The sequence below is a fragment of the Colias philodice genome, chromosome 23 (assembly GCF_061535455.1).
Source record: "Colias philodice isolate Cphi_HAF_F1 chromosome 23, ilColPhil1 Martin Lab GWU primary, whole genome shotgun sequence".
Taxonomy (NCBI): Eukaryota; Metazoa; Arthropoda; class Insecta; order Lepidoptera; family Pieridae; genus Colias; species Colias philodice.
The window spans coordinates 3,078,312-3,101,234 of record NC_143108.1 but is presented as its reverse complement, the minus strand read 5'-3'; the positions used below and the strand labels follow the sequence as shown (position 1 = coordinate 3,101,234).

The following is a 22,923-nucleotide window of genomic DNA, read 5'->3' as shown; positions in this document are numbered from 1 at the left end:
AGACCTTTGAACAGAGCGGATATAACGCTTGACATATTTTTGAACGACTAGCGCATTCATTGAATGACGACAGAATTTACTTTTTCCAAACGATAACAAGAAGACGATTGACGAACTTTTGTTTCGACTTTCAATACGAACAAAAATCTGTAGGTACTTCACAGAGGTACTTAAACTGACTATAACCACAAGCTTATCGATAAAACTAAGGATTTATATGACTACCTATATGGATAATAGCTTGTCTATGAAATTATATAAAATATAATTTGTAGATGGGCATTTAAATATGCTAATGCACATACTCACACGCACACACGCACGCACACGTGTACATACGCCCACTTTCACTACACTTATATTTGTACTAAAATTATATCACGAAATAGATTCGTATCTTAATTTTGAACTGTCTTTTTATTAACCGAGTAATTTAATGTATTAAAAATTACAAAGGAATCATTTATAATTTTGGTACCGTTAGTTATTAAAATTTAAACAGATTTTAATGCGATTTATTGACGTTTTCGACGTTTTTTTTAATTTCTAAATGTATTATTACTCGCGTAAAATCAAATACAAGAAAATACTATAAATTAAGTACCGTTTTAACGTTGACCTTTTACTTAACTTCAATGAATAGCAAATTTATCTCATTAGAACTGTTTTGCGACTAATTAAGTAATTGTAAAGTATTTCAAAGGTTAACTTGAATAAAAAATGGGGACATAAACTACCGCTTATTCATTGAATATCAACGGTTTAAACTTCTGTTATTGTATTGTTTATTGTATGATAATAACTATGATAATACCGTGCGATTTATGTCTCTAAGTGAATAATTCATCTTTGTTTATAATTTTTATTTTTATTTATCTACCGAAGTAACTGTTGTTTACGAATCATTTAAAGTTAATCCTGTAGTTTAACGTTTAATAAAACTATTACAGTACTGTATGGGTGTTTGTCTTTATCATTGTACACTATCTCATCCAATTTATGAACAATTTTGAAATACGGTTCTTTAACTATAGTTAAAGTCGCTGTCTTTCCGTCCCTATGCCTTAACCTTTAAAGCTACGCAACGGATTTCAATGCAGTTTTTTTAATAGATTAGGTGATTATTGATGAACGTTTTAGTATACAATTTTATAGGTATTTTTTACGAATTATTATTTTAATTTAATAGGACATAGCGGGCGAAGTCGCGTGCGGAAAGCTAGTAAAATAATAAAAGGATGCACGTTTTGCACTGTTTTGCTAGTAATGGGTTTTTGGCACAGAATACCAAGAGCAAGCTAACTGATCAAACAAATGTTTTGGTTTAAAGCCAAATGGAAATCTCAATGGGACCTGGGGTTAAGGCAAATTGTTACTGTTTTATTATTCATTCAGTTTCTTTATACCATAATTGAATTTGATTTTTCGTTTGTAAAGATGTTATATGATTTTTTTTCATCCATTGATTTGATATACTTCCTATAAATGTAATAAATTATTATTTTTATGGCGTGTAATTGTATAAAAATAATGTGCATTGTATAGCATAGATGTGTTTTAGCAAGTCACTATGACTGTTCCATATAAAATAAATACTTAAATGAAAGCAAAACGAGTTGCATTAATCTTTTTCCTTTAGCATACGAATACATAATGATGTTCGATAAATATTATAATCAATGAATGAAAAATATTGGGTCGCTAATTTATCGAGATGATATTGCGATTTTTTTGGTTAAAAATTTTACAAAACCTCATACATTATGCCAGTCAATTAATCGAATTATCATCGTAAAAATACATACCTCGAACTTCATAAAATTTGCATACTTTATCGTCCAGTCAAGCAGGAAGAATACTGTCACTTATAATTACTTTCCTTTTATATCATGATTCATTCTATTCGCTTGAGCTGTCGAACATTTTCTTCAATAAATGGAGATATTTTATCTAAAGGTTGATACTTTGCCAATTTCAATAAAGATATGTTATTCAACACTATATTATGATCTTGTTAAGAATTTTTTTGAAGTGAAAACTTCTTTAGCGGCGTTGAGCACTTTTTCTGTAATGGGTATGAAATCTTATACTCGCGTCAGGACACGTGGCCTTATCGAAAAACGAAAAAGCGTAAGACGGATATCATTCCAAAATATCAAACATGCTCAACGTTAATAATCAAGTCTTCACTTCTGCTGGCACTCCCGGAGTGCAACCCGTCTTTTTTTTATAAATTATATTTCAGTAAATATAGAATTTGAATGACTATTCTCTGCAATGTTCTTATACTGAACAACATTGAATACGAGTTTTCGTTTACGCTAAACGATCACGAAAGAATGCTCTTGCTCTAGCTCTAGGTTCTGGCTCTATGTTCGATTGATCTAAATGCACCGTAATTCGAAGAAATAATTGACACAAAATTATCGGAAAAGCTTTTTCTCTCAATCATAAAACAATATCAAATCAGTATCATATTTTAGTAAATAAGTACGGATCACATATTAAAAGCAATCCATACTAATATTATAAATGCGAAAGTAACTCTGTCTGTCTGTCTGTTACTCAATCACGCCTAAACTACTGAACCAATTTGCATGAAATTTGGTATGGAGATATTTTGATACCCGAGAAAGGACATAGGCTACCTTTTATTGCGAAATATGTACCACGGGCGAAGCCGGGGCGGACCTCTAGTAAGTAATATAGCATATTTTACACTAGCTCTTGCTGGCCATTCAATAGAGTTCTCGCTCCAAATTTGGGTAAATGAAGGTCTATCTCATTTCATATAATAAATCGTATGTGATCTCGTCACGTCCCTTGGGACGAAAGTTTTCTTATAGTTACAGAGTAATAGTATTCTATGGGTAATTTCTAATTAATTAGTTTACTGTGCTTTCAGTTTGGGGATATAATGTTTTGAATGTATGTAATTACTTAGATAATTATAGGTACGCTATTGGGGATACTTTGATGGAAAATTTCAGGACCTAAAAATAGTACAGTAATATTGAAATTACTGTAGTAATAATCTATGGGATTTATTTATTAAATGGTTAATTTATCTATAACTAGCTTTTCCGCGGCTTCGCCCGCTAGGTCTAAAAACTAATAAATTATATACTAAAACCTTCCTCGAGAACCACTCTATCTATTAAAAAAAAACTACATCAAAATCTTTTGCGTAGTTTTTAAGATTTAAGCATACATAGGGATATAGTGACAGAGAAAGCGACTTTGTTTTATACTATGTACTAGTGATATTTCATTGAAATCAACAGTAAACAATGAATACCAATTTTTTTCTTAAAAATTATAATTATTCCTCTGTCAAAGGTAAATTAATCCTCACTTTCATATTCTCTAATGAACAAAAAGCTTTCTAGCATTTCTTTAATTTAATGCAAATAATGATGCTTGTTCTTTTATCACTGCTTTCATATCGTATAAACATGCGCATTATGGCAATCAAAATTTGAGAAGACAAAATATGAAAGATATTTTGCGTCAAGGCAACACAGTTCTCGATATATTTTTTTGAATTAACAATAAAATATTGTGTTATTGCTTGATAAGATTGAGTTTTTTTTTTTTGCTTTCACCTATTACGTGACTAGTAATAGTAGAAGGTGATAAGGCCGCCAAATACAGTAAACAAAATATGAAACATAATATATCTTGAGATTCTGCGCCAAAACAACAGTTTACGTTATAGTGTTGATGAATCAACATTTTTTTACTTTAACTTTCTTCGCGACTTATAATAGATCACTCTTATTAGTGATTAAGCCGCTAAATACACTATAGGTATAGTGCTTTGTTTTCTGGTTGTAAAGGTATTATAGTACCAGTTTATGTATTAAAAGAATATTAAGATTCTTGTAACGGAGGGAGTCATTTATTTTACATGTAAATAAAGTAGGTATGCTTGTTTTGTCTATGTTTTAATGTTTATAAACTACTGAAATGTATAACAACATCATAATCACGAGGGAATAAAGATGTTGGCGTGTGTTTGGATAGTGTTTTTTTTTCCGGATAATGTTTAATAACAATGTTTTTATACCAAACGACGAAATAAAAGTTCCCATGTTTATTTTTCATTCTTCTAGTCTTATATAAAACTAATAGTTTTATTAAATTCAAACAGAAAACACACAGCATTACCCTTCTATAATATTATTTCGTAAATGTATGGCTTCTGCATCTTTTCCATTCCTGAAGTTAATTAGCGATTTTGTATTAAAAGAAACCTTACGAATCTCGATTAAAGAACGGTATAGGATTATAATTACAAAGGAGATTAATACATCCGCCATATTGTAAATATTACTAGTATTATATTATTATCTTTGGTAAACATTGAACCCTTAGAATCGGGACCTGGGTTCGATTGCAGGTGAAAACAATAATTATTTTAACAAAAAAAAAACCACCTTCCAATGGTCAGAAATAGGTCCACACGGAAGGCTCAGCTTTTTAAATAAGATAACCATCAAAATCGATTTGCTCTGTTGAAAGTTCTGAGGTAATAAACCCAAAAAAGAATCAGTTAAATTAAGATCCTCCATTTATTGAGATCGGTTGAAAAAATATTCTGTCTGGCAGGATAAAAAGTACCCTACTTGTCTAGTAACAGATATGTAATGCATCTTATACCCCATAAAGGGACAGAATCAAATATTTCCTTAACTTATATTACCTACTGTAAAGTTTCATCCAAATTCGTCATGTAGATTCTTCGAGAAAGAGTAAACTTTCGCATTTACAAATAAGGTAGTAACTATTTAGTAATCTTTAATATTAGTAGGACTAGTAGGATTCAGTATATCTTGGCTAAACTGCAGTCACATAGTATTAATGCCAAGTAAATATTTAAGCGGCTTTCTTCGACGGTCAATAATACCCATTTCCTTGGTTTTTGTGCTACTATGTCATGTGTATTGAGTACGTGAACAATGCGTAGATTGTTTTAATTGCAATAAATTACTATAATTAAGATTGTTATTTAATGTATTATGTTTATTGTTTTATTATTGTTTGAATGTGTTTGTTTGTAGGAAATTAAATGGAATATTAGAACGGAGAGGAACAATTTAAATTCTTGCATTTCATGGATTATGGTTGTTTTTTCCGTTTAGTTTTTTAAAATAACACGGCTTAAGGTATTTTAAGGATACTATTATTAAGGTTTTTCAATCAACTAATATTTTAAGGATTTTCAATCATAACACCTTTTACCTAATTATTAAATTCTCTTAGAGTTTCACCTTCTAATGTTTATATTGCTTGCCAGTTAATAACCAGATTTGATATAAATATCCACGCTGCTCTCTTTCATATCTATTATAATAGGTAGGTAAAATGCAAAAAATGGTAAAAAATTTATACATATTATGAAGTTGTTTTGCAGTTTTTATCTATATAGCTTCGAACTTGATTCCCTACGGCACATGAAATGATATGCAGACGAAGTCAAGTCCAGAACCTAGTATTACATCAAAACAAATAAAACAATATTTTTGTAAAGAAAGAAAAAGTGTGTCAAACCTCCAAATTAAAAGAAAAGGAAAACTCTTTTTTTGGTAAAAAAGCGTGGGAACAAGCCATAAACAAGTATTTACCTAGATTAACGAAAAAGGCAGTTAAGATAAAAAATGTGAAATGTCGTATGTTTGGAAAGTAAACACATAATGAGGTTAAAGATAAGGTCATGATCATTTAAACGCCTTAAAAGATAAGAAATCTTTTCCCAATTTTCTACGAGAAATTGGTATCCATTTATGTCACCTACAAAGTATGGAAAACATAAAATGAAATAATACACTCGCACAACAAAAATAACAATAAAAATTTTTATACAATATTATAAAACAGATTTTTAAATTGTTATTTGATGTAAAGAAGCGGTTTGTTTTTAAATATTTATTTATATAATATCTATATAAATTAAATAGTTACAATAGAATCAACTAAAACTTTATCAGCCAGCGTGTATTTATCCCTAACTAGCGGTCCGCCCCGGCTTCGCCCGTGGTACATATTTCGCAATAAAAGTTAGCCTATGTTCTTTCTCAGGGTCTTAAGATTATCTGTGCCAAATTTCAACAAAATCGGTCCAGTAGTTTATGCGTGAAAACCATACATAGGTACATACATACTTACATACATACAAACTTTTCCTCTTTATAATATTAGTATAGATTAGAAACCTATACCAAGTAACCCAGAAACGTAGAAAGGAAACAAGACTGTTCCTTTCAAATAACTTACATTCTTGCTATTTTTTATTGCTCTACATTATACCTAATTATATCGCTCTTATTCATAGCATTGCTCGTTTGGTTACCGTTAAACTGTCTAGCACATTCTCCATACTAAAATTAAGGAATGCCTCGACTCGAAAGCGTTCTAATGAAAATTCCTTTAATAAATTGAGGTTATTACTTACTATGTTTCAATAGCATCCATTGATAAATCCGGGAACTATTGACACAAATAACACAACACAAAACACAATCGAACACAGTAAATAAATATAATGTTGGTTTCGCGATGACACTCACGCGCACGGTCGCTCACTGTCAAGATCGCTGTAGCAATCCCCTCCCAACTTTTACCGCCACAAACTATCTGCAGGCCATTACTAACATTATCAACTAAAGACCTGACAATTTTTGATATAACATACAAGTATATACATATACGGTCTAGTAAGTTTTTGTTTAGAAATTTGTTGGACCAGGTACCAGGGACGCATAAGTCATGATAAATGGGTAATTGATTTTGTATGCGCGGCTGTATTGGAAAGTGAAAGTGAAGAAATTTTCGGCTCTTACAATGTACTACGTAATAATTCGGTAGTCGAGTTTTATTGGATGTATTCATGAATAGAATGTTCTGTGTGAAAAATGGCGCGAATCTTTTGGTGGTGATGATTGAGGCTAAGAAACCACAAGGTAAAAAAATACCACCGCAATTTTAGGAACATAATTTAATATTGATTGGCATTTAATGTGTTAATACTTAATAGTACTAACAGATAACTATTTTTATAGAGTTTATGATAATGATAGTCCAATACTTGTTTCTATAAACAATATTTTTCGTCAATCCGATAATTTGTAAAAAAATACAAACAAACTACTTACACAATATATAATTGAAGTAACTAAGACATATTGTATGTATACTGCAATCCGTATTAGCAGCATTTCATAGACCTGGTTTCCAATAAAGGCGTAATCCCCGTTTCATACACAGATGATGCTCATATTGTAGGTTTATAAGTTAAAGTGTTGTAGATTTCTTATAAATCCGATATCCCTAATATCATATACTTTTCATGTACTACACCTATGATAAGATTTTTTAAATTAGCTAATCAATAATTTAAATATGTAGATTGGATTAAAAATGGACCGTAAATTATTATTTACAAGGGATTTATTTCTTTTTTTTCTATACACGGTACTTAAACAACTATTTATCTAAAAAAGTAAACGTAAGAAAACTCCAAGACCGTATTTCCCCAGTACTTTACAAATGAAAATTACTTATATCTAAGCATTATATTTTATTCAATTCCTTTCTTTTTAACGTAAGTTGTAGTTAACAATACCACACTTACCTAATCATATTCACATCTAAATGAAGTCTCAAGAATTCAAGATGTTTAAGATTGCTTCATAATGTATGATAATTCATACGTTAGTTGGAAATTACTCTTTTTGCATATTACAAGTAATGCATAATGTTGATTGTAGATAAAGAAATGGGAGAAAGTGTTTTTGTATACATTTTGCTTTTATTTAAGTTTCTTATATTTTGTAGTTTTTACATGTAGAGACGAGGTAATGAAAGTGATGAACTTTCGTAAGAATTTGTATCAATTGTGAATTTATTTACTATTTAGTTTAAATAAAAATAAAATAAAATAAAAAACACTTTATTTGCACACACAAAACATAACAAAATCAAACAATAATAATATAAACTGGAGCGGTACAAATAGGCGGCCTTATCGCTAAAAAGCGATATCTTCCAGGCAACCTTAGGATCGATTGATCCAGTTAAAAGTGCCCAAAAAGAAATACAGTCAAATTGAGAACCTCTTGAAGTCGCTTGAAAACTCGACAGCTATCGAGATAATCGAGTTGTCATAATAATAAGAATATTATTATGAGAACTGAGAACAAATTGAGAACCTCTTGAAGTCGCTTGAAAACTCGACATCTATTGAGATAATCGAGTTCTCATAGTTGTATCGATACGCGAAAAGCCTTTACCTTGCCCGTGAATGGTCATTGAACCGGTTTGTACGAGGTGTACGACCTACAGCGGTAGTGATAAGCGTTTTTGTTACTGTTTTCATTTTATTTCTTGTTTGTTTGTTTGTTATACGTAACGTCTGAAATCTATTGTTACTATAGTTTACTACTTCTCAGTATTTTATTATCTGTGCTACCTACTACTTATGTTTTTTAGTAGTTGGTAACAAATTATCAATGCAATTGTGTTCCGTCTCTTCGTGTCTCTTTTTATCGGAAGTAGTAGTAGATGTAACTCAAAAGATACTTCTCCTTCAATGTATTCTTGCCTTTTTTTTAGTGGGGAAATCTTTCATAGATACCCACGGCCTCCGGCGGAGGGGCCGTGGGTTATGTCGGATTCCTACCGACCAAAACCCCACTGTGTTCCGTCAAGCCGCATCAACGACAGGGCCACGGGTATGAGTAGAATTCATCCGTGACCAATGTATTCTTACCTACTTTTAGGTTACTTTTCATACGGTGTTTTAGTAAAATTATAACTTAACGGTAATTTATTATAATATACGATAGTTTATCGTAAGTAGGCTTTTTATGCGGATACTACTAAACCGATTTGACGGAAATAGAGTCAACAAGAATATATTATTATTATCTATAATTACGAAGGGATTACGAAAAATGCGAAAGAGAAACTACGAGACTGCGAAAGATTGTCAAAACTAGGTACTGAAATTTTAGATCATTCTAGAATGTAAAGATTTATAATTAGAATTTACCTACATAGATACATCTTCCAATTATTAAATCAATAAGGAAAAGAAGTGAATAAAAATCTACCCTCAAGTTTAAAAAAAAACGTAACAAATACCTGTCTATTTCTGTTTCAATATTCTTTCTGTAACTTGATAAAGTTTGACGTATTTTTTTTTATCTTCAAAACTTCCTAATCTTATGAAAAGCCGAAACTGCGAAGTAAAGTTCTGACTTTCAAATAAACATTTTTAAAAATATACCTGACTTTGAAAAAAAATTCAAACGATAAATGAAATTAATTTGATAAAAATAGCTTTTATACCAGACGTTGTTTCGTTGAAAATAATGATTTTTAGTAAGAATATTTATCTCATTTAAATGGGACTATATGAAAAGTAAAAGCTTACACAAAATAAATGATTATATCCTATTTTTTTGGGTCAAGATATTTAAAATCAAAGAGTCAAATTACGAGCCTCCGTTTTTGAAGTCGATAAAAAGCTATGCCTTATTTGAATGTATACAGGGTGTCCCACTATTGGTATACTAAGCGCGAAGGAACTTGTAGTTTTGCATACACTGATCACGTAAAAAATACTTAAAAAAAAAATTACGTCCAAAATTTTTTGCTAAATTTTTCCTGGAAATCCATGTTTTCTTCTCTAGCTTCGCGCAGCCGGCATATCGCTTCTCTAATATGAGCATTTTATCTATGAAAACATAATCTTAGACGATAGCTCACGTGCTGGTGGCAAAGTTGGGCAGCTCGCTTGTTATGGGTGTACACATAGAGTTTTAAGAATTCATTTATTTGAAAAAAAAATGCGTCTGGAATTTTTTAATTATTTTTTACGTACTCAGCGTATGCAAAACTATAACCTCCTTTGAGCTTAGTATACCAACAGTGGGACACCCTGTATAGGTAACGATCGATTCTTATCCATCTACCAACCTTGAACATCAATAAAATAAAGTTCCAAAAGTCGTAAATAAAACTAGCAATATCGTATATGCATATTACCAACATAAATTCAAGAAGCAGGTCATATTATTTCGATCACCAAAATTATGAGTTTTCTAAAGATGTCACAAACAGGTCTTTAGGAATTCCTTTGGAAAGCGGCACATCTGACATTAGTTTCTAGCACATATTAGCATGTTTAATTTATTTACAATTCACTGTCTTTGAGTGAAGTGTGAGAGAAAAACAAACGCATTTAACATGCTTGAATTATTTTATCAAAGACATGTAATATTATCAGCTATAAAACAAAAAAAAATGTGTGCGCGTACACACATAAGAAGTGAAACTTCTTTATGACCTTATTTTTCAAAAAATAATTTACTATATGCAACTTTACAGAAAAACGTCGAATCACGCGTGGTAGGGATAAGAAAAAGATGGCGCGTAACGGAAAAATGTCACGCGTAACGAAAAAATTTTACACTAAATTTTTTTCCAACCCCGATAAAAAAGTTTCACTTGAAAAATGAATCGCCAAATGTGTTTCTTAGCGCAAATCTCAAGAACTAATTAGTTAATATAGATAGAGAGTTAATTCTTTTTTTATAATATTCTTTAGGTACGAGGATGTCTCTTATGGAAAGAAAACGTAAACATGTACCACGGGCGAAATCGGGGCGGAACGCTAGTTATGAATAAAAATTGATTATTTTAAGTAAATGATACACCTTAAAGGCTTTGATTTGAATTTTATTTTACCAGCCATAATTTCGAAAAAAAAAAACGTAAACAACATTTCAATTAATTATGGAATTTAATTCTAACTACCATTATTATAATAAAGCATTTCTAAGCTCTAAAAGAATAAATGAAACAAGTTTTAAAGATCCTTATTGTCTTCCGTTAGAGAATTTCGCAAAAATTGTTATTCAATTTCCTACCTGTAAAAACTTTCAAAAAAGCAAAGACAAGTAAACCTATAAAATAATAAAGAACAATAAAATAAAAGACACCTCTCGCCAAAGTTTGAAAGTATTCGCTATAAAGGACATTTTCTAAAGAATTAAAACATTTTCCGCTTAGTAATGTGGGAAGTTGGAAACTCTATGCAGTATTTCTTTTTAAATGCCTTTTTTAGTGAGAATTTTAATTAAAAGGAACGCTATAGTTTTGCTGTAGTTACTCCACATGGTAACATTTGTTTGTTCTTTGGGGAGATATTTAATTTTTTATTTTAGATACTGCTTATTGCGATTTCTTTTTTTTTAAGTAATTATTGTAAAGTAAAATACTTAGTTGTTTGAGAATGAATAGGGTCATCCAAAGGTCATCCAAAATTTAGCAAAAGAACCCTACTTCACCTCACCGTTTCTCTGGCATAAGCATAATAATTACATATTGGGCAATATGTAATTATGCTTATGCTATGCATTATGCTTATATATAAAAAATTCAATATGTTACATAATATATTCTTTCAGATATTTCGTAAACATTCTATTGCTATTTTTTGGTTTGGTTTACACTTGGGCTAGTGAAATACTACAAAAATAGTGTCATTTCGTAATTTCAAAGGCTTCAATGTCTAAATTAGGTTACCATAAAACTTACAAAATAAATAAATGTCCGGGAAGTTGTATCATTCTTAAGTTAATGCATACATTCCTGCTATACGGATATGCATACAATCGAATTCTTCTACACCATTAGTGTTAGCAGTGATTAAAAAAATAATGAGTTATGAACTTATGACAGTGAAAAGTGAGTAAAATGGAAAGTCATACTACTTAATGACCAAGAAATCGTCGTCAGTGTTTAAACAATAAATGTCTGTTTAATTATTGTTAATTTATATCTTTTGTTTAGTTTTTTGAAAGTTACTCAAGAAATAAGACATAATAATACATTAATCATAATATTTAATACTAGCTGCGCTCCGTGGTTTCACCCGCGTGGCTCCGCTGCTGTTGGTCATAGCGTGATGGAGGAAGGCTGAAATAATTTTTCAAATCGGACCAGTAATTCCTGAGATAAGCGCGTTTAATTGTTTGAACGGGCTAATCAACGAACAGATAAGGCAAAAGTGACTAAACTGACTTACTGACAATGACGCCCAAACTTCTCGACCGACCGGGCTGAAATTTGACATGCAGAGAGCCACTATAATGTAGGCATCCGCTAAAAAGAATGTTGTTAAATGCTACCAAAATGGAATAAACAAGGGGCTAAATTTCTCGCATGGATATTTATTTTAACCACGCGGTCGTAGCTGCGCGCAACAGCTAGTTTGGTATAAGGCTCTTCAAATTACTAATTCCGTCAGTGTCTATTTTAAACAAATTATTGGTCTCCAAATTAGTCGAAATAACTTTGTGTAATTAAACTTTCTTTCGATCTATAGATCCTATATTCATACAAGTATTGTTAGATAAATGAAACAAAGTTAAGCGATCAAGAATGAGCATTAACATCTTATTTTCGTGCTTAAAATAACATAACTTTCATGTGTCTGCAAAGTAACAATAACTATAAAGTTGTTCGTTCAAGAAATATGTATTTAGAACACGTTCGTAATTTGTTTTTATATGATTTATTTGCTCTTTCCTTTAACATAACTGACATACTTTCGATAGAAGATTTTATAAGTTACCGAAATTCATTATTTTGATAAGTTTTAACCTATAGTCTAAATATAGAGCCAGACTAATTATAAATTCATTATGCTTGAATATCAATGCTGTTTAATTAGTTAGAAGTAAATTTGAATATAATAATATAATAAGGGAGGTGAAAAATAGAGGAATACGTCCCTGTTTATAGGTAGTTATCCATAAAAACTTATTATAGAATGTATATTACTATGTGTATACACATTCAGAACAAGCTTACAAAAGCTTTGTGACTAGACAAATAATAAACTTAGTTTTCAATATCAAATGCTACATTTTTTTATAATAATGAAAACAATATACAATTACGTATATTGTTTTCATTATTATTACTTCTATGAAATAAAAGTTGTGATGAAGAGAGAAGCACGAACTCAAAAAAATTGAGAACCTTCTTTTTTTTTCAGTCGGTTGAAAATAACGTCATGCAATACCGCACTTGACTTGGTCAAGTGTAGTTTATGTCAAAGTCTAAAACCTCATACTAGGAAGCTTGTGTCCTAGTAGAATGGGGACAAATTGATGAATTATTTATTATATTTACGACGATATAACTGTTTACAAACACACAGACCGGTTCAGTTGGAGGTCGCTTGGCTGAATGATAGCAAATTGAATGAATGAACATAACCATGTATCTTTATTGTAAAGATAAGAAAATAAACAAGTCACATTACACGATATTAAACGTTTGTGATATTACTTGCCGTTTTAAAACGAAATAACAATTTGCAAACAAAAAAAAAGTATATTGATGTCAAAATGGATCCCAAAACAATAATATAATAAGCTTCTGAGACGCTGCTTTACCAAATATAGCTTTAATGAGATTTTTTTTTATTTGTCAAAACTACTCAAATAATGATTAAGGAAATTATAATATTTTTTCACTAGGGGAAAGATGCATTATCCTGATTGACGTTGGAAGTTAGAAAGAAAAAGTGTGTGTTTGTGTGTGTGTGTGTGATTATCACAGTCCAGTCCGACCCTGTGCGAGAGGCAACTATCTATTTTGTTATACATATCTTATATATAAAATTCTCGTGTCACAATGTTAGTCTGCATACTCCTCCGAAACGGGTGGACCGATTCTCATGAAATTTTCTGTGCATATCGGGTAAGTCTGAGAATCGGCCAACATCTATTTTTCATATGTACCACGGGCGAAGCCGGGGCGGACCGCTAGTCTTATATATAAAATTCTCGTGTCACAATGTTAGTCTGCATACTCCTCCGAAACGGGTGGACCGATTCTCATGAAATTTTCTGTGCATATCGGGTAAGTCTGAGAATCGGCCAACATCTATTTTTCATATGTACCACGGGCGAAGCCGGGGCGGACCGCTAGTTTTAATATACATATTTTGACTATATCCTTAACTCGCCTTTTACGTATAATTTTTCTCGAGGTCGGAGAAAGTGGTTTGGAATAGCTGATAATTCGTAAAATCAACTTGACTCACATGTGAAAGTCAATTTTGTCTTTCTTCGTATGTCTCTGAATCAACTGGATTTTACGAAATGTTACGCAAGTTAACACGGAATGTATTTATTTGATAAAATTAAGGCTATGAAATGAAAATATCTAAAATGTTTTGAATCAACGTCTGTTTCTAGAGATTTCGATTTAAAACATCCTCTCTGCTATTTAATACATCGAATAAAAAATATGCTAATCAATTTTTTTTAATAAATGGAAAATGCATTCTTTTGGATAATATATCGAATTTGGAAGTTCTAATTCAAGAAGAACGTGTGTAATTTTAATATCTGTGTTGGTCTTATTTTACTATTATTATATTTTAGTAAAAACAAAGACCTTTTTTATTATACAAACAATTGCTACTGGTTATTGGGTTTGATTCATACAACATAAATATTTTTAAAAGTATAATAATACTGGGTTTATTCAATAAGCAACAGATTCAGGATTCAGGCTTTTTACAATTTGATAATAATAATATAGCATGTTATTGGAGTTTACTGAAAAAACACAATATCGATTTTATAAAAATGAATCAGTGCTAGGATAAGACTGTACATTATAGCTAGTAATATAGGGTGGAATATTGCAGAAATACCTAGAGGGAAAATACGCAATACCAACATAATTTATGAAAACACTTCATAAAAAAGATCATTAATTGATTGTATTCATAAAAATAAATACAAATGATATGAATATTAATAGTGAATGCAGTAGGTATGAATTTTATTTACCTGAGCTTGTTTGTTTCGGTTGCCTGGAAGAGATCACTGCTAAGTGATAGGGCCGCCTAATAAACTGTGCTGTGTTTTTTTTATAAAATTTTAACATAATTTCCTTTTGTGTGGCTTTATTAAAGAGTTAATAAATAAATTAATAAATCCATACCAGTTGTCTTTAGATAAACTGCGGATATAACACTTTCTCAGAAACTTAGAGGCTCCATTTTATTGTTATGACGTTGAGCAATCCTATCATATTTATCATAACAATTCAAATAAAATTTCACTTATTGTTCTTCCTTGAATACAAATCGATTATTATTAATGTTACATGGTTTGTAGATAGTTAGTGACAATCCATACTAATATTATAAATGCGAAAGTAACTCTGTCTGTCTGTCTGTTACTCAATCACGCCTGAACTACTGAACCAATTTGCATGAAATTTGGTATAGATATATTTTGATACCCGAGAAAGGACATAGGATATGTTTTATCCCGGAAATCCTATGGGAACGGGTTTTTCTCTGAAAACGCGGGCGAAGCCGCGGGCGGAAAGCTAGTGCTATATAAACCCTATAAATACATAGCTTCTATGCTATAGTTTTGGCACGCGTATTTGCTTGGTTGCTTTCTTGTTTTTTTTTTTGTTCGCGATAATATAGTTAAGCTACTTTTTGGTCAAAGCTATAAGTTTGCATCAAAATTATTTCAAATCCATTTTTATTACAACTTATATCAAATACATAATTCATTGATAAATTGATCTACAAAGACTTGTCCTCTTCTGGGTCAATATTAATAGAATAGCATTTAAGAATTTTAAGAATTTAATTAAAATCAAATTGCAAAAAGTACTTACAAAGGATTGATTTGTCTCTTTGGTTTTTATTGAAAAAGGGAATCAAAATTACAATATTTCAATTGCACTAAGAAGATTATTTTTTTGATTCGAGTCTAAAGATTATTATCAGACAGTGCCGCCTTTTACTTGTAGGCTGTAGCTTCGTTGTGTGCACAATTAATTTATATTGTCTTTTTGTTCGTATACAGACAATATTCATTTATTCAATCTATCAATTATTAGATTAAGTATCTTAAGGGAAATACAAAATGTGATTTTTAAACATATAGACTGGGGTAGAAGCCTTTGAAAATAATGAAAAGATAAAAAAAATCGCAGTCGGATGAAACCCATTAGAAAAGGAGGGGAATATGATAAAAATGTAAGGAAAAATAAATTACGGTCAATCTGAGTTCGGGAAGCGGGAGGGGGGAGCTTTTAAGAGAAAAAAATGGTTTCTCTCGATTTCCGACAAAACTACAAGTCCTATAGAAAAAAGTTCAATGGCAAAGTTGTAGGTAATTAAAAGTTCTACAACTTTTGTATTCACAATTTTTTCCCATAACCTAAAAATTTAGGTGAAAAATTCAAAAAACCAAGATTTTGGTCTTTTATTTCTATCTACTTCAAAATTTATTTTTTTTCTACGAAATTTGGTGGAAACTTACTTTATTATGTCCCAAATACACTGTAATTTATTTGATTGAAAATATTTATTTTTTCGCCTTATTTTGAATTAATACCAAAAAAACAACCTAATTTTCAATCGAAAAGTCACCCGTCAAAATATCAGCTTTTTTCAAAAACTTGGGGTGCCTTTTATTCATTGAAATCTCTACTTTCATATGGTGTAAAAAAAATAAACACCACCATAGTAAATGTTCTCAGGAAATGCATACAAACAGTGTGATAATGAGCTTTTACTAAATCAGGCACACTTCTTGAACTCTATATCTTCTCTTGTATCGGCTTTTCGGTAATATTTCAAAAGAAAAATAATTATCTGTTCTAAGTTTAATATTTTACAGCATATTCAAAAGCAAAATGATGTCGATAAAAACATTTCAGGTAGTTCGAGAAGTGTGCCTGATTTGGTAAAAGCTAATTTTCAGACTGTTTGTATGCATTTCCTGAGAACATTTACTATGGTGGTGTTTATTTTTTTTACACCATATGAAAGTAGAGATTTCAATGAATAAAAGGCACCCCAAGTTTTTGAAAAAAGTTGATATTTTGACGGGTGACTTTTCGATTGAAAATTAGGTTGTTTTTTTGGTATTAATTCAAAATAAGGCGAAAAAATAAATATTTTCAATCAAATAAATTACAGTGTATTTGGGACATAATAAAGTAAGTTTCCACCAAATTTCGTAGAAAAAAAAAATTTTTGAAGTAGATAGAAATAAAAGACCAAAATCTTGGTTTTTTGAATTTTTCACCTAAATTTTTAGGTTATGTGAAAAAATTGTGAATACAAAAAATGTAGAACTTTTAATTACCTACAACTATGCCATTGAACTTTTTTCTATAGGACTTGTAGTTTTGTCGGAAATCAAGAGAAACCATTTTTTTCTCTTAAAAGCTCCCCCCTCCCGCTTCCCGAACTCGGATTGACCGTAATTTATTTTTCCTTACATTTTTATCATATTCCCCTCCTTTTCTAATGGGTTTCATCCGACTGCGATTTTTTTTTGTTTCAAAAATTATCTACTCTAGTCTAATAAACGATTAATCGTTTGTTAGTCTGTATGGGATTCTATAATCAATATTAGATCGGGATCATGCTATATTTAACGAGACTCGGCTTTTACCAGATATTATTTACGAATTGTGGGATTTATTAGAAATAATAAATAAAAATAATAATTCTTTGAAAAAATACAATGACGAAACGAACGAGTGGCGAGTGGCCGAGTGACGCGACGAGTGCGTGTTTATACCTGCCGAGCGGGATAGCGAGTGGATACTCGGCCGAGTAAACAAATTGGGATTCTAGTGACTGTCTCGCCGCTCTTCTCGGCCGAGTACTCGGCCGAGCACTCGTTGAAGTGTTTATTATACCAACCGAGCACTCGGCCGAGGACACTGACTCGCCACTGTACTCGTTAGGTGTAATCGCCGCATAAGCTATAGTAGACTGTAGAATAGGTACCTATAATGAACTATTTTTAAAAGTAAAATTAAAATGTAACATCTTACCTTCATCATTTTGCTTACAAATCTATTATATTTTGTTATGTAAATTACAAAAGCCGAACTTAATGTATACCTCTGTTCAAATTTCAAATCTATCATCAACAACAAACCGCTTATACCATCAATTTACTTCCTTGATAATATTTGTGGCCAAATAGCTAAAATAGTTCAGCTGTATCTATCCATGTTTGCACAAACATGGATTCGACGCAACGAGCTAAATGGAAACCGTTTGTCATTCTCTGATTGCTTCAGAACTTTGGCTAAGAAATAGATCTCAGTTATATTATGCTATTTCAATATAGCAAGGTTTGGACTAACCGACGTATTTCTGGAAACAAATAGCCTAGTTGTTAGATAGTTGAATTGCCTTGTACATTGTCTGTCTGACTTGCCTGATATTATGATCTGAAATTTTGTATGAATGGATGAAAAATTAATACTTTAGAAAATAGGTATGGGATGTGTTGATATGATTAGTGAACTGCAGTTTTAGAGATAAAAAAAAACTCCTAAAATACCTTTTGACCGTGTCGTTTGTGAATCTGTTTAGGAATTCAATTACTTTAAAAGGTTTCTTACAGCATATTTTTAACTAGACTAGGTTTGGTCAGAAATTTCTTCGGCAAATGAATCCAACATTTTGAATTAGACTTCTTGCAATATATCAGTGAAAACTGTACCTATCTTTTCTATTCTGCGTTGACAAAAAATTGCTTCAATTTCTAAATATAACTAAAGTCTGTTGCAATTTTATTAAATGTATACTCGTGGATTAGGGTGCACTCACACACATCAGTCACCGTCAAGTCACCGATGACTGATCGGTGACGGTTTGTGTACGTATCTACAAACACCAGTCACCGTCATGTTGTCCGTCAGTCACGTCGCCGGTTTGACTGAATCATTGAACACATACATCAGGTTAGTCAGTGATTAGACGTGTGTCACGCTAGAGAACATGTAGCAATTGACGGTAGCACGACGCTGACTGAACTGAGACGTGACGGCACCGGGTGAGTGGGGATAAAAGTATGATACATGTATGGAAAGATTATTTGACGTGCCTGACCGGTGACGTCACTGATAGATTTCGTGCCGGCGACTGTCGTGTGGGAACAGAGTCATACTAGAACTATTGATACATATTTTTTTTTAATCCTGTCCGGTGACGTGCCGTGACGGTGACTGATGTGTGTGAGTGCACCCTTAAACTACAAATCACGTGTATCTAAAAATAAATACTTATGACAGCGAAAGGAAATTTATAACTATAGAATATATTCTAGTCAGTCACTATAAATAATGGTTTTTGATTAAAATTTAATGAAAATTCCTCATCAGTGGCGTCACGTTTCAATGTTTAATTATATGTTTCGTATAAGCTCTATTGTCGTGTTCAAGAAAATGTCAAAGGAATCTTTTGAACGTGACTTTTTTGATCCTGATTTTTGTCTGTTATTATCACTTCGGTTTTTCGCTATTTTTTGTAATTTTCTCGTCGTGAAAGATGCTATTTTTGTGGTAAATTTTACAGGTCAGGTACCTGATTGATAACATGCTCAGATTGATGTTTATTATTAGAAGAAGATATAATGGTAACATACATAGTTATACACATAAGCAAACATACATAATACCTATATATAAATTGTATGATAATTTGGAAGTCGATCAGCATCGTACATCGTACGTACAACGTGGCGTATACGTATGTTTTATAGGATGCAGAAAATATAGAAAAAGCTTTAGGAATCCTATAATTGATGTTGTTTTTAGGAATGTTTCAATGTTTTACATTTCGACAAGATAATGTCCATTTTCGATACATTATAAAAGCTGCGCTGTTTCTAACTATTCATAACTATTATTAATATAACTTTTTCCCAAATCAATTGCCCAGTTCTCCTCCCTGACGTTAAATCGGCTATTAATATTAATATTTTCCCGGAAAAAACCTCCTAATTAAACAACGGGATCAAAAATGAAAAAGTTCCTATGTATGTAGCGACTTTTCGTAATTAAAATGGGATCAACTTTTTATTTTGAGTTCAGAAATCGATTCAGCTGGACGGTTTAAAGAATCCCGCTTCCGTATCATGAGGTCTTTAAGCAGTATTATTTCCAGTGTGGAAAAATGAGAGCGCTATATAGGTTGTCAGCTAGTGCCATCACTTTCCCACCCTGGAAGTAATGCTGCTATAAGACATCATGGTAACCCTCGAACGTTGTAAGTTGCGAACTTTTAAAACTCGTTTGCAACAAGGATACAAGCAGTGTTTCCGTAATCAAATGTTGATTAGTTTGCAGGATTTGTTCCATTATGTCGGGAAGAAGTAGTTTTGCATCAGTTTTCCTGATCTTTGTTTGTGGGTTCATTTTGCGGGAATAGGCGTATATGCCCAATTATCTGAGATATCTTTTCTAATAGGAACTTAGTCAGAGACTGTTAGTAGTAGGTATTTTTGTTTTTATTGTAGTAAAAATGAGTGACATGAATAATTTTTGTCAATTGCTATAAATCACAAAAGGTGTACCTAATAATTAATCTTTACTAATCCATCATACTAAATACTATAAAGCTGAAGAGTTTGTTTATTTGTTTGTTTGAACGTGCTAATCCCAGGAACTACTGATACGATTTGAAAAATTATTTCGGTGTTAGATAGCCCATTTATCGAGAAAGGCTATAGGCTATATAATATCATTACGCTAAGACCAACAGGAGCGGAGCAACGCGGGTGAAACCGCGACGTAGTATCCAAGTATTCAACCATGAGCATCATTAAACTAATTTTTAATCCATCTGCTTAGCTGTTTTCTTTACTTAAACAAGCAATTGTAGAAACAATGATATAGGTAAAATTTACCCATTATATCCATAATCGAATGACGTATTTTGTCACACTTGACCAAAATTGCTTTCATATTTTTGTACGAAATATAATGGCTGTCAAATTGTTCGACCGGATTTCTCTTTCGTCATATTACTGTCAACAACTATTGGATAGGTATATGAATAATTGGACCTTGACGAGAAAGTATTTGATGATGATATCGTTAGCAAGATTTATGATGAACCATTATTTGGACATATATTAGTTAACTACCTACGTCAATTTATGGCTTTACGACTCATCATTAAACAATTAAAGTTATTATGTGAAAGAGAAAAGGGTCAATGTGGCTTGCAATGAAGATATTGTATGAAATAAACTCACTTCGAATACTTTTACTAAATATCTTTAAAATGCCATGTAGTTGAAAACTAAGCAATGTTTTATCTAAACATGCTAGACCGCTAAATACGGAAGATATGATGCAGTATTTATTTATTAAAAAAATGTGCATAACAGATGTGTTATACCATTCTGAGAATCAAACCCATCTCCTATAATAATAAATACATTATAATAGTCCTTATTACATATTCTTACGAAGTATTACATAACTTGGTAAGAATCGCAAACAAAATCAACCGGGTCCAACAAAAATATACCCTTGAGGCTCAAATACATAGTAGTTATTTAAATTGCTCATATTATTTCTTATCAAAGACGTAAACTTTGGTTTCACGGAAGCAGATTACGTTATCGTAATTTTATATTATAATATCATGGTATTGCGTGATTACCTTACAAAAGCTTGGATTAGTAAAACATTTCATTTGAGGGGTTTGCGTGTCTTAAATATTTTTTTTATTGAGGAAACAACAATAAGTAATATAAGGCTTTTTAATAACGATTTCATTTTATATTAGGATTTAGTTTATCATGTAGCATGCAAAAGTCTGGTCTGGTTCTATTATGTGTTGTTTTACATTCACTGGTAATTTGCTATTTAATATAGAAAGGAGTAATAAAAAACGATAATTTACTTTCAAAAGCATTTATTAAAGAAACCTGCCGAGGACATGTGTCAGAAGTAAAACTTCTTTGGCAAGATTCAAAGATACAAAAGTCGTCGCCTTACTTCATGACATGACGGGATTGCCATGACGCGATCTTGAAATTTTACTCTGAACGTTAAAGCAGTTTCACTTCAAAAACTTATTTTACATTAGTCGGAAAAGTTCCATACAGAAAACATTTTCTACCAGCTTAACCCGTGACGCGTCCGGCGCACAGCCGGCACCGATCCCGATAGTGTCAAGGGAGTTCACGAAATCTAGCTTTTTTATGACTACCGAGTTTGAAAATTTTATTTACCCTGTTGTTCTATAATTATATGCCATGTATGATATATTTTTGGAAAGAGGAAGAAACTAGTTATAGCATAAAAATGTAATCATGACGATATATTTTTTCTATAAAATTATAAAAAATTGATTTTCTTTTGTTTTAATTTTAATTGCTTACATACTAACACTTACATGATAATGCTGAGTCATCAAATGATCATATTCACGTTTTCATATCACTACACGATTGCCAAATACATTCACTTATATTTTCACACATTTAACACAACGTATTTCACTATGAATAATAACAAATCTCCATTATTCACAAACAAGAAAAAAAGCGCCATTTTGCGTCTTCCGCACTGAAAAGTTGAGACACTTTTTCACTGAGTATTCTTCAAATATCCCTAAAACCAATATCATAAACGTATTCTACGTAAAATTTCCAGTAATATACGTCTCAATTATCACTCATCTAATTATTCCTCTCGGCATAATTCACAATCCAAATATTCGTTGAACAAGACAAATGTCACAAACTATGGCCGATGACGCAACTCAATCAATGATTCACTTTTTTTTTTTATTTTGTGGTTTTAGTCTTTATTGCCAGCGTCGGAGTCGTACCGATTCGAATTAAAAATGTATAAGGCATAGACAAATATTTTTTATACTGGAAACATTCACTTGTAAGCAGCTACAGGTGACCTTCAAAGTCATTGGCCGCGTTATGAACAGTCGTTGTTACGCAGGACGCTACAGTACAGTTTTAGTTATGAGCAACCGCCTGTACATAGGACGCGTCACGGGTTAAAAAAGGCTATTCCAGA

The 22,923-nt window shown here is 31.5% G+C and overlaps 2 protein-coding genes across 2 annotated transcripts in view; one reads left to right on the top strand and one right to left on the bottom strand.

The window, feature by feature from the left end:
• Osi24 (Protein) overlaps nucleotides 1-6,604 on the bottom strand; it is a 54,002-nt gene extending 47,398 nt beyond the window's left edge. Inside the window, exon 1 of the mRNA XM_089710008.1 lies at nucleotides 6,455-6,604. The gene's annotated coding sequence lies outside the window, so the exon portion shown is untranslated. The remainder of the gene's footprint in view (nucleotides 1-6,454) is intronic.
• Nucleotides 1-22,923, top strand: part of LOC149477918 (uncharacterized) — a 600,334-nt gene that overhangs the window by 178,238 nt on the left and 399,173 nt on the right. The window lies entirely within an intron of this gene.